Here is a 14,421-nt window from a genome sequence, read left to right on the forward strand (position 1 = left end):
ACTCAAAACAAATATTAAGTCGTAGTCTTTCGCTCACGATAACTCACAAATCTCAACTATGAGATTTTCTCTCAAGTCTAATCTCTAAACTCAACTCAACTCTCTACTTCACTTCTCTTCACCAAATAACCTACTAGACTAGTAGTATTTATAGGTGGTAAAACTTCCTAAAATAAATATAATTGTAAACCAAAACTTATTTGGAAATTGACTTGAGATTTCCTAATCTAATATGGAAACTAAACAAATAAGATACCAAAAGGAATTAGGAAACTAACTACTAAAATAGTTTGGTTTAATTTCCTTCATTGCCTCCCTTAAACCAAGCTCTTGATGTTGTTATCTGCAATGCCATCTCTAACTTGAATCTCCATGAAAAATTCAGTTGCTGTATAGATGATATGGAATTTCAACTTGTAGTTGATCTCTAATTTCATCTTTACACGCGATGGTGGACGAAACTTGTAGTTCTCAAACAATTTCTTCTCTTGATCGCTCTTGTAAAAAAATTCAAATATATCCACCAATTCTTTATTAGATACTCCACAATTCAATTCATCCATATCACCAATAAAGTCTCCAAAGATCAAAAAATCATAATTTTTGCCAATAAGGTTTTCAACATCACCATATTCTTCCTTTAGTTTTTTAGCACTAACAACTGCATCAACTTTTGCAGTGTCACAACTTTCAATTAATTTGTCCACCTCACAATTGATTTCAACCAATCTCATCACTTGATTTTTCTCTTCAAAAGATTCATCAATCTCAATAAAGTCAACAATTTCTCTATCATCATGATCTTCAATAACATCTTTAATTTGATCAATGATTTCACTTTCTTTCTCAACTACTTGTGAAATTTCTTCTTCAATCACAATTTCTTCATTTTCATGTGTATCCACAATTGTTACAACTTCTTCTTTCTTTGCCTCATCAAAAACTTCTTTTTCTTCTTCCTCGTCACATATTTCTTCTTCACCATGACCATAGGAATTTGTTAAAAATTTCCAAGCCTCCTTCGCTGTCTTTACATGTATGAATTTTTTGGCTACATATAACTAGACTTGGGTTTGGAGATAGTATAATGCCTTATAGTTCAACTGTCTATTCCTCTCTAATTGTTCAACTACATCCCTTGATATTTCTGTGCCTTCTATAGGTTCCATGAAGCCCTTTTGGACAATATTCAAAACTCTAATATTTTTTAAAAAACTCTTCATCATCGACTTCCAAATATCAAAATCAATTTTACCATCAAAGATAAATACACCACGACGTGGTAAATAATGCGAATCCATATTTTAATTTCACAAACAAGCTCCAAGCCCTAGGATCAAAGCCTAGGGCTCTGATCCCACTTGTTGGCATGAAGAATCCCCGTGCACACAGCGGAAGCAATTCTAACACATATAAAAATATGTGGGAGGAGGAGGAAAACAAACACTCAATAATTTATTTAACTCAAAACAAATATTAAGTCGTAGCCTTTCGCTCACGACAACTCACAAATCTCAACTATGAGATTTTCTCTCAAGTCTAATCTCTAGACTCAACTCAATTCTCCACTTCACTTCTCTTCACCAAATAACCTACTAGACTAGTAGTATTTATAGGTTCTAAAACTTCCTAAAATAAATATAATTGTAAACCAAAACTTATTTGGAAATTGACTTGAGATTTCCTAATCTAATATGGAAACTAAACAAATAAGATACCAAAAGGAATCAGGAAACTAAATACTAAAATAGCTTGGTTTAATTTCCTTCAATACCTCTTTCCGAAAGCAATTCTACAGATAAGCGTACTAGTAAGTGATAGTAAAGTCTTACTCAAATTAACATTTCTGATCATTCAAACTAAGTACTATATTTGTTACTGATCATTCAAATTAAGTATTATATTTGTTAGTCATAAATTTTCTAATCCTCTGGTAAACCATAAAGAAGATTATCTCAAGAAACAGCAACAGAATGACTTTAAACTGTAATTGCATACAAAACTTGCAAATATTGGTCCAAAACTTAGTACAGATGAGCAATTCCAGAATTTTGTGTGGGGAAAAGAAACAAAAAGCAATGTGTTAAATTACACAATAAGTAAAAGAGACTCACAAGAAGGCTGGACATGGATCCAAGAGCAATGACCCGGAACCCACCAAAATAAGAATCAGCCAAGAAAGCACCAGAAAGGGCCAAACCATCGGATAGAGCAGCCCAGATAAAGAGTATAGTGGATGCAGTGGCAGTTTCAAAATGGTAAACTTTTGTTAAGTAGAGTATCATGTTTGGCATTAGCCCCTGACTTGCCAACCTCTCAAATGCTTCATTCACGGACCAAGAGGGAGAGAGATAGAGAGAGTGAGAGAGAGAGATCAAAACTTCTGTCCAATATGACAGAATGCAGAGCCATACAACATTTCCATGCATACCTAGGATGAAAGGCATGGTCTTGAGACAACCCTTTGTTCTTCTTGGTTTTGGTGAACGATCAAGCAAACTCTCTTCTTCTGGATTATTGTCCATCTTCACTTCTTCCATCAACAGCTTTACTGGATTTTAGATTTAATTTTATGTTAGTTGAAATGAAAGTCTTCAATCAAACAAGATACTTCATCAAGGAGGAGTTTTAGTTAGTCTCTATATTTTTATTGTCTTAGAATTCAAATATATATCCTCCAACTTTTGCACTCCTAATCAGAATATTTACCAACTGTATGACTTGGCTTCATTTTTAAAGATTGTAACCGCTTTTTCCAGGAAATGCATCTATTAGAGTAGACAATAGATTGATGCAATTACAGCACATGATAATAACTTCTATACATTTGTAAGTGTTCTATTCGTCAAGCACGCCATCATTTGGGCCCTCATTGCAAAACAAAAACTGCGGGAAAGCCTTAGGTGAGAAGCTATATAATCATTGTGACTGAAATCTAGCTACTTCAGTAACGTGAAAAGTGGAAAGTTGATTATATTAATGAATCAAGAATTAATCTTCCATACACTATCAAATCTAGATGCATGATGATTGATTTTAATTTGATTTTGAAATTAAAATTTTACACGTGTATCATATATTTAATCATGATAATGTACATATACTGTCAGTATATATATACAATAAAATATAGACCCAAAAAAAGATATTAGAAACAGGTACATGAAACAGGTAAAAAAAAAAAGATTTTCGAAACAGCAAGATTTTAGAGAAAGATTTTATCACCTGTCAGAGGAAAAGCAAGATCCAGGAAAGCTAACCATGGATTGTTTTGTGCAATGTCTAATGTCACTCACAAGTATACCTGGCAATTGGGCGGGTTAATATTGAGTTTTCACTTAAATGGGTTATACCCAACCCGTCCAACTTTAAACTGGGTTGATTTTGGGTTGGGTCATATTGGGTTGTCTCAAACCCATTACCCAAATATGACCCAACAGATTAATTAATACATTTTAATACATAAACTTTTTCACATACATTTTAACACACAAAAAAAAAAAAAATTCACACAAGTTTATCCAATGCTTTATAATTATTATAAAGCATCGAAGAAAATGCTTTTGGACTACGTATGTGAAACGGTGTTCTAGTATTAGTATTAGGTATTCTCTTTATTTGTGTCCTGTTCAACATATAGAGTCCATATGCCTTGTAATAAGTAAATACTCGTGTTCTAGAATGATTGTATTAATCACGACTTATAAATCAGTTTTAAGAGTTAAATGCCTTTTAACAAATTGTCAATTTAGTACTTTAAATTTATGTTAGAATTTGTTTCACTACCTGCGGATCAATTGTAATTTTTTGTTAAACAGCAATCAAAAAGTATTGTGGATTTTTTAAAAAAAAAAAATTTATCAGGGGAGAAAAAGAAGAGAGGGAAAGAACTGAATAATTATCTTCAGACCAATAAATCGGGTGGAGACATGATTTAAAAGAAAATAAAGATGGTGGCTGTCAAGTGTCATCTTGGTCATCTTGGGCATCTTTTTTCTTTTAAATACAAGTTAAAAAAATTGATTGAAAAATATATATATATATATATATATATATGAGAATTTTGAATACAAATTAATCAATGCATTATTAACACATGTCCAAACACAAATAGTTGAGCATATGTGTATTGAATATTGTATTTATTATTTTGAATTACTTTTAAACAAGTTGGGTATTGGGTACCCAAATAAAAAATCCAACCCGTCCAATGAATAAGTTGGGTTGTTCTTACCTAATCCAACAAAATTCATAACCCAATTGACCCAACCCATCCTTTAAAATTAATGGGCGGATTGTTGGGTGTTGGGCTTTTTTGCCAGCTCTACTCACAAGTCACAAGATGTACGGCATGGACGACACCTTGTGAAAACTAAAAGTACAATAGAGTGGAAACTCTGAGCACTAAGTATCACATGAAACTAAATTATTGAACTCTGAGCACTAAGTATCAATTTTATGCAATTTTGAGCCAAAGTGGCCAACCGCCCAAAACCATTAAAAGATGCAAGAGTTATTGTTCCTTCTTGTTGGGTTGATAGGGCAAATTAATACACGAATTAGTGCATTAATGCGCGTATTCTAGTTGACAGTCAAAGTGGCGTTTCCATATCTTTGTTGAACTCAAGACTGTAAATTGTATATCCGCTAGGATGATAACTAGTGCAGACCAGATAACAAGGTCTTGGCTTCAAATTTGGCTGAAATGTGCAAATAATTTATAGGTACTTAAATCCATTGAAAAGGGCTTTTATGTACCTGCCTTGATTTGAATAGTAAGTTAACTAAATAATTACGTAGTAGTACTTTTTTTGGGTAACGTGTTAGACCCACAAGAAAATCTAAAAAATGCTATGCTATAAATTTAAGGATTAATGTTCTCTACACTGTCAGTGTATATATTGTACGTTTTAAATAAATAACAACGATATGAAATTTAAATTTGAAATTTAACTTTTATACATGTGTCATGGATCCAACAATAATAACGTATACACTATCAGTATATATAAAATTTACTTTAAATTCAATCATAGCGAATGATAAAAGTCATGCCAAGATAAAAAAACTTCCAAATCAACCCAGACGGTAAGAAATCTGGAAAACATAGTAACTGTCCCTGCTTCAATAGCGGCTGAATCCAACTAAAAACACGCATACAGAATGCTAATGATTACGCAAATCCAGTCCTGAAGCAATAAAATTAGACTCAGGCACCAGCTTGCCCAAGCTGGTGTAGTATATTCCTATTGCCCACAACTGCTTTGAAATCAAGCTTGGAAAGATGTGTATACCTTCAAAAAATGGCGGTTTGGGAGTTAAAAATCTGGTCAAATGGAATCAAGCTTTGTTACATAAACTAATTTAGAATATCTGTGCTAAGAAAGATCATTTACGGATTGTTTGGGTGCAAAGGTTTTTACTAAAAGACAAGTGGTTTTGGATGATTTCTGTTCCTATGGATTGTTGTTGGGCTTGGCTCAAAAATTGCAGTTCAGGCCTTTGATTAGGCCATTTATTTGAATAGAATAGGCAATAGGGCCACCACATCTTTGTGGTTTGACAATTGGCGTCTCAAAAGGGTCCTTTCTAGTAATTTACTTTCTGGTAATTTACAAAAGGTCCTTTCTTTTTGGTAATTTACTTTGATCCTTGGGGTGTAATAAGTTAAATGTAGTGTCTCAAATGATGAGTAAGAGAAGTTAATTTTATTTTGCATCTTTTAATTATACCTAAATTTTCACTTTGATACCTAAATTTCAAAGCACGACATTTAGTTTTTGAAGCACCTATTTTATCCTATGTAAGTAAGATCTGCTTCACTTTAGTCCTTAAAATATAATGGGCCAGCCAAGTCAACCAAATGGGCTTGAAAAATTTAGAGCTCGGCATTGTATATTATTGGATTAGGATGACCTTGGACTTCAATTGAAGTTCGCCCAAAAATTTAAGTGTATAAAGTTTATGTTTTATATACTTTCATTTGTAATTATGTATATTATTGAATAACTATGTGTGTATATATATATATATTATAATTTTCATAATCGTAAAATATTATATGCACATTATTGGCTTGTTCTCATTGATTATTTTAGGTGGTTATATTTTTTTTTTCCAACAAACGTTAACAGTTTCATATATAAGTATTAACACTTGATATTGCAAGAGTTAATTACAAAAAAGGGCCACTACCCTAATTTCCTTCTGTGCTAAGTCTATCAACCATATTAGGAAATTTTGTTCCCATTCTACATCATGCACTAACTTTACATCTTGTGCTAAGTCTATGGCTGATTTCGTTTTCTAATCTAGTTACAAAAAAGAACTGACAATTTTCAAAATCTGCTTTTAGTTCTTGAACGTCTTCCAAAATAGTTGCAATGTTGTATTCACAGTCATTGCAGCTATTAATCTGGTCTACAACTGACTTGCAATCTGTGTGAACTACTATTTTAGTCCACCCTGCATTTTGGCCATCACCATTGCATTTCTTACTGCAAGAGTTTCTTCCTTGCTTGCGTCTCCCTTTCTTTGGTTCACTATCCCTTTTGCCTTCACAATCCTTCCCCTCTAGTTTCTTGCAATTATCCCTTGGCCTGTTCTAATCATTCTTGCAGAGATTGTAGCATCTGGATACATGTATATCACATTTTTCTTTGGTGGCTCTCTTCTGACTTGTGTCTTACTGTTAACATGTAGTGTAGTGTTTTCTTGTTCTGCTTCTCTTGTCTATTCATACTTGATCCAATCACCTTGTGCTTTCTGTATTGTTCTGCTTGGATCCGGATTAGAGTCTTCAAACATTTTTTTGTTCCTAGCTTTCTAAATTTGCCAAAAGATGTTAATGGTAAGGTTTATTTGATCTTGACCTTGTTCCTTTAAGATTGTTTGCATGGCCGTTTCCCACCAGAGCCACAAGTTATGCTGTTTTTCTTTCAATCCATCCCATCTCACTAGAGCCAATTTCTAGACCAGTGCTGCATTTGTACAAAAGAAGAACAAATGTTCTATGGTTTCAACATCCTCCCCACAACAGTCATATCTTCTCTCCTCTTTTCCTAACCTTTTGAATGTAATCTCATTTACTGGTATGCAGTTCTGTAGGCATTTCCACATAAAATGTTTCAATTTGGTCTTTACATTCAATTACCATAACTTTTTCCAAATACTATGTTTTATTATCTCCCAACTAGTTTCAACATTGATTCTTTCTTTGGCACAGTGCTGATCACATTCCTATTTTGACACTACATATCCAGTCTTTACTGTGTATGTTCCAGTTTTAGAGAATTTTCAGAATACTTTGTCCTTTCTTTGATGTATACTAATAGGAATGCTCTCAATCAGTTCAGCACCTTTTTTGCAAAACCATTGTTGCAGAGTCTCTTTTTTCCATTTCTCCCCTTCTATCAGCTCACTTACCCATTCCAACTAGCAATCCTCAAGTTTTTCAAAGGTCACTTTAACCTTTCTCTGATCCGATTATCCATTTGTCCTTCCATATGTTTACTCTACTTCAATCTCTAACTCTCTTCCATAAGCCAGCAAACAGTAGTGTTCTGGCACTGTGTATGCTCTTCCAGCTCCATGATGCTGAGTTTGGGGGTTCTTTCTCTATCCAATTAGGGTCCTTCATGTATTTTGCTTCATTACCTTGCTTACTAGCAAATTTGGAGTAGTTAAGAATCTCCAAATTTGCTTTGCAAGCAAGGCAATATTAAATGCCTCTAAGTCCCTGAAGCCAATTCCCCCTCTTCCCTTTACTTCTGAGAGTTTCGTCCAGCTTGCCCAATGCACACAAGTCTCTTTCTCCCCATTTCCCTACCAGAACCTTGCAATCCTTGATGTGATCTCTCTGCACAATCCTTTAAGGAGTCTAAAGCATGTCATTACATATGTTGGCATGGCCATTATGACTAACTTGATAAGTACCTCCTTTCCTCCTTGGCTTATTAGCCTCTGTTTCCACCCTTGTAACTTGTAACTAATTTTACTCTTTACAAAGGCAAACACCTACTTTTTTTACCTTCCAATGGCCATAGGTAGCCCCAAGTATGTCCCTTTTGTTGCCTCTCTCATGCTGTCCAATCCTTCACTTACCTCCTGTTTTGTCTGATTAGTGGTGTTTCTATTGTAGAAAATTGCTAACTTGTCAAAGTTCACCACTTGTCTAGAGCCTTTGCCATATTTTGTCAGGATATCTTTCACTTTCAACACCTCTTCTTTGTTTGTTTGCAACACAGTAAGGAGTCATCTACAAAGAGTAAATGTGAAATAGGAGGGCTATCTCTGCAAATTTTGATACCTATTAACTCATTTTTTGTCACTACTTTTTTGAGTAGGCTGGACAATCCTAGAACGCAGATAATGAAAAGATAAGGTGATAAGGGGTCCCCTTGTCTAATTCCTCTATTTGGTCTAATGTGTCCTACTTTTTGGCCATTCAAGTTGAAGGAGTAAGAAATAGTAGACAAACATACCATGATCCATTTAACAAAAAGTGGACAAAAATCCATTTTTAGCATCAATCTTTCCAAAAACTTCCATTCTACTCTATCATAAGCTTTGGACATGTCAAACTTAATGGTCAAGATTCCTGTTTTTCCTTTTCTTTTATTTTTTTTAAAAAAAAATGGAGAATTTCGTGGGCTATCACTACATTGTCAAGGATTTGTCTACCAAGGATAAAAACAAACTGAGAACAACTGATGCAATGCCTAAGAACCCTTTTGGGCCTATTTGCTATGATTTTAGAAATGATTTTATAAAGTACAGTACATAAATTGACAGGCCTATAGTTCACAACAGACACTGGTGCTTCAGTTTTTGGGATCAAAGAAATGATGGTTTCATTCACAGCTTTGAGCAAGTAATTAGTATTGAAAAAGCTATTTATAGCAGACACAATGTCCTTTATAATGATATGCCAATAATGTTGGAAAAAATGTGAAGACATACCATCAGTTCCTGGGGCTTTGTTAGGATACATTGAAAGAAGAGCTTGTCTGATTTCTTTTTCTTCCACAAGCTTAATCAACTATTCATTCATTTGACCAGAAATAGTGCTTGGGACCTCTGCTAATATATCCTCAAAATTGTTAGGGTTGGTAGTGGTGAAAAGGTCCTTGTAGTACTTACTAAGTTTCTTTTCAATTTCCTGCTCAGTCTTACACTAGGTTCCATCTTGTTTCTACAGAGTACTGATTTTGTTTCTTTTCCTTCCTGTCATCACACTTGTATGGAAGAAGGCTGTATTTCTGTCACATTCTTTGAGCCATCTACTTCTTGATTTATGACTCCAAAACAATTCTTCCTCCTTATATGCTTTGCTCAGTTGAGTTTTTATCTTTGCAATCTAGCCTCTCTCACCTGGTTCATTTCCTGTTTTCACTTCATTGAGTTGCTTTTTTAGTTCCCTAATCCTTACTTTTGAATTCTCTTGCACTCTTTTATTCCATTCCAAAATGGCTATCCTGCACTCCTTTATTTTCCTGGTCACTTTGTACATTACGGAACCTGTGTGTACTTTTCCCATGCTCCTTTGATCACATTCTTTGATTCTGGATTTTTAGTCCATCATTGATCAAAATAAAACCTTATTCTTCTTTTTTGTCTATCTAGATTAGTATCCAGGACCAGGATGAGGTGGTTTGGGGCTTCATTTTCTACATGTGTACAAGAGGCCTTATCAAACTTTGGCATCTATTCAATATTGCTTAAGCACTTGTCCAATCTCTCATTCACTTCCCCATCCCCCTCCCAACAATTGCTCTACATCCATGGCACCCTTTGGTATCCTATATCTATAGGATCATTACCTATGATGAAGCAATTGAAATCCCTTAGACTTTCTTCAGCTCTTTCTCTCTCTCTCTCTTTCTCTCTCTCTCTCTCCCCCTCCCCAATTTCTCCCCATTCGGTCTTATATCATTGAAATCCTCCACCAGCATCCAAGGCTCTCCCCATTCCTTTTTCCTATTTTCAAGATGTTTCCACTGTTCTTTTTTGATATTGCTATCCACACTCACATATAGGCATACTAGCTACCAATGGCAATTAGTTTCCCTGTCTTCTATTTTTGTTGCTATATACCAGCTAGTGCTGTTCACTTCATCTATCTTCACATCATTATTCGAAAACAAGGCTAGTCCCCCTGCTCTACCTATAGAGTTTACAATGTATCCATTTTCAAATTTGATTTTCTTTTGCACTTTTTTCATAAAGTTTTCCTAGTTTTTTGTTTCACAAAAGAACACAATATTAAGAGAGTGGAGATTTAAAACCTCATTCAATTGGAAAATTGTCAAGGGGCCTCCTGCACCTCGACAATTCCACACCACAACCTTCATTTACACCTTAGAGGTATAAAGGGGTTAGCCTCCAATTCCCCAGCTGATAGTGTGTTGGTTGTTTCCTTTTTCATTGCTTTCACCTTTAGGTTATCTACAGCATCTTCATCCATTGGTTCTATCTCTTGTTGTAATGACTCTATTTTTCTTTTTCCTCCCAATTCCCCTAGCCGTTCCTTATTTGTAATCTTCTTCAGAGGGGTTCTAGTTGTTCTCAACACTCTCTTGAATTACCTTTATTCTTCTTTTCTGCTTCCATCCCCCAAGTTTTCTACTGTCTGTCTTTCCTTTTTCTCCTTAAAACCTTCCATTACCTTTGCCATTATCAATTTGTTTTTTGATTGGCACCCATTGTGCTCCACCTCCATATTCTCCTGTCTCATGCCTTGATTCTCATTACTCATTCTGTAGAATCCTCTACTTCATTTCCAGCTTCCTCTTTCTTCCTTTCAATGATGAACATATTCTTCCTTTCTTCCTATTGGCTCTCCTTTGGCTATGTGGTTAGATCTTGTGAATATTCTGTCATCTTATCCTCGTATACCTTTCTCCTCATGGATCCTTGGTATTTTCCACCCTTTTTTTGCATCCCTGCTGTATTCCCACTATCAGCTTTTTCCTTGTCCTTCATTTTGAGTCCAACTACTAAAGCATTGCTTCTGTTAGCTTTCTCCAGTTTCTTTCTTTCTATCTCTTTTGGTGGTTCATTCCATCCTTTTAATAGGGATATCATGATGTTTCTTTCTCTTATCCATGCTCTATATTGCTTTTCTCTCTACATCACTCCTTCTCTTCCCCCCTTATTACAGGATTTCTCACTGTGTTTTATTACCCCACAGTTATAGCAAAAGTCTGGGCAACGTTCGTACCTAAACTCAACCCATACTGCCTGATCTTTGAGTTTAGTCTTTGTTCCTTTGATCAACAGTTGTGTCACATCAATTTCTGCCGTTATTTTCATGTGACTTTCCTTTTTCCCACCAGTTGCTGGGATTATTACATCTCTTACAGATTTAAAATCTAGCCTAGCTTGAAGCCTACTGCTTTGCTCATCCAGTGAACTAGAAGATTAATTGGACCTATTTCAAAGCATGTTGAAGTATGTTATATCTCTTTCACATCCCTCTAACCATTCCTTAACAATTAACACCTAATTATCCATTATCCATGGACCACCTATTAGTATCCTTCTTCTATCTTTCTTTTTTTCTAGATGGAACTGAAACAAGTTGGGGCCCAGCTCTATTATCATCATCTTCCTAGGGTAGCCCCAAGCATGGTTGGTGAAATTCTTAATCGTTGTGAAGTTTGCAATTTTTTCACCTATCAATTTTCCCGCTAAGCTGCCATTGCAACCTTGTATGCCTTCTTCTATGTCTTCACCACTCAGATCTACACCCTCTATTGCTTTTTTCGATAGCTCAAACTTTTGGAATGTTCTTGCTAGAGATTCTTTCATCATTAAGGAGTGTATTATAGTGAGCACAAGCACTACTTCTTGGTCACTGAACTTCCTAGCTGGTTAAACCTGCTAAAGAAAGCAAGCAAATTAGACGTGGAACTAAAAGCCGATAGTGTACTATTAAGAACTTCAAAAGCTTGAACGTAAGATTCAGTGGAGCCGATAGGCCCTAAAAGCATAAACTTCAGAAAATTCAAGAGGAATAAAAGTAAATGTAGGTAAGGTTTCAACAAGATTAAATATTCCACATCTTTGTTTAATGGATCATGTTTTGTCTTAGCATTTTATTCCAACAATTAATGGTTGTGATCTAACTACAGCACTAATCTAACAGGGGTGTGTTTTTGGATTTTATGGTGAAATCTGGGTTGACTCTAAGATTGTGCAGTGTTAGGATTTTGAAAATTTGAACTTTTCAAGACTCCTACACTTAGGGGAGGAGCTCTAAAGTTAGAGATAGAAGTACTCAAGAAGAGAGAGACTCAGTGTCCTTTTTCCTAATTATTTTAGGTGGTTATAGATTTTGATCTTAGATAGTTAGTTTTTTTTTCTAATTTTTTCATTTACTTTTGTATTTAGATTATAGATTTTTTTAATAGCTAAAAATATTATATTAAAAATTTATCAAAGAGCAGCTTTTTGTTGATTTTGATTAAATATTACAGCACTCCTAATAATCAGATTTTGCAAAGTTTAAAACAAATGAGAACAAGACATACATATAACTATATAAATTAGTCGTGAGCTTAGGTCAAATGCGAATTAGGCTCGAAGTCCTTATATCTTTGTGATCCGAGTATGAGCCTCACATTGTGTGACCAAAGTACAAAAGCAAGAATATTTTACAATAGCTCATTCCAACACGAACATCCTTTAGCACTCTGCATACACTAGTTTCAGCATTAGAGGTTTTCTATTGGAACACCCTATAATTCCTCTTTTTCCATATATGATATACAATTGCTCCTAGTGCCAGCTTCTTTAATATGTTTACAAAGCATTCCTTCTTCCAATGGCAATTGAGCCATTCAACTTCAGTGTTCCACTCATAATTCCCTCGATATTGCAAGCAACATTGTTGTATTCTTGATCAAATATGGCTGCATACTCAAAGTGAATATGCAGCTTGTATTTGGTCAAGAATACAGCAATGCTGCTTGCAATATGACATACTATTCCAATGCCATTTCTGGTAATGAACTAATCTGAACATGATACAATTTGATTATGATAAAGAACCAAGCGGAGCCTTGAGTAGTTCTTTTCTTTCTTCTTTCCCTTTTTAATTATTATTTATCTTTCTTACAGTCTTTTTTCATTTAGCTTTATTACACAAGATCCTAGTTAAGAATTCTGATGAAGAGGTTGTACTTTCGTATTCTCTATACCAGTAGTAGAACTAGATGGGAATTGGAATAGTGTTTTAAGGATATGTTGATTCATTTTAGTAGGATACAATTCTGCTTCTAATAAACAACAAGCATTACTTATTTTTTTAATGAGCATTATTTTGAACTGGAAATTTTTTTACAATTCCTTGAACACGTTTTTCAAATGACATTTTTATTATTTTCAATCACCTTTTTACCTGTTATACATCATCTGGTGAAAAGGTCTATGAGATTGTTATTAACAATAATTTTCTAAATAATCTTCGATTTGAAAGCATGTAGTTTCCAGTCTCAAAAATTCAATAATGTTATTTTCTTTCCAAAAACCATTGCAGAATTTATTCCTTGCTGGGTCAGACACTTTAGGTGGCATGATAATTTGGGCTATGACGGCACTTATCAAGAACCCCTACAGCAATGACAAAGCACAAACTGAAATTCGAGAAGTGCATGGAGAGAGGAAATGATAGATGAAGATGATCCTCAAAAGCTTCCCTATCTCACAGCTATCATCAAGGAGATTATGAGATTGTACACAATTGTTCCTAATTTAGTCCCAAGATACTTAATGGAAAGTTGCATCCTTGGCGGATATGAAATTCAGCCCCAGACTATAGTTTACATAAATAGTTGGGCAATTGGAATGGGATACTGAGTATTGGGAAAATCTACGAGTTCTTGCCTAAGAGATTCATGAATAGTACTATAGATATGAAAGGGGAGCACTTTCAGTTGCTCCCATCTGGGGTAGGCAAAAGATGATGCCCTATATACTCCCTAGGGCTAGCATCTATGGAGATCGCACTTGCTAATATTTGAATTCATTCAACCAGGAATTGCCTTCTAGAGTGAAGAAAGTAGACATTGATACTCATTGTTTACGTGGTGCCTTGTGACTTGTAGCAAGAAACATCTGCCTTCTCAGCAAGGAAAAACAAATGACAACTTAGGAAGGAGGGGATGGGTTGGTTGGTTAGGAAGGGAGAGATTCTAAGTGAGAGGTCCCAGATGCAAGCCTTAGCAATTACACTAAAAAAAAAATGTCAACATAGTAGTTGAGAATAGAGTTACAAACGAATCAAATCGAGTCGAATCGAGTTTTGACCTAATCGAGTTGAGTATCGACTTAATTTTATCAAGTTCGAACTCGAGCTCAAACTCGATGACCGCTCAGTGTAAAGCTCTCGAGTCGAGCTCGAGCTTAAAACAATAAAAA

Source organism: Coffea arabica, chromosome 6e (assembly GCF_036785885.1).
Source record: "Coffea arabica cultivar ET-39 chromosome 6e, Coffea Arabica ET-39 HiFi, whole genome shotgun sequence".
Taxonomy (NCBI): Eukaryota; Viridiplantae; Streptophyta; class Magnoliopsida; order Gentianales; family Rubiaceae; genus Coffea; species Coffea arabica.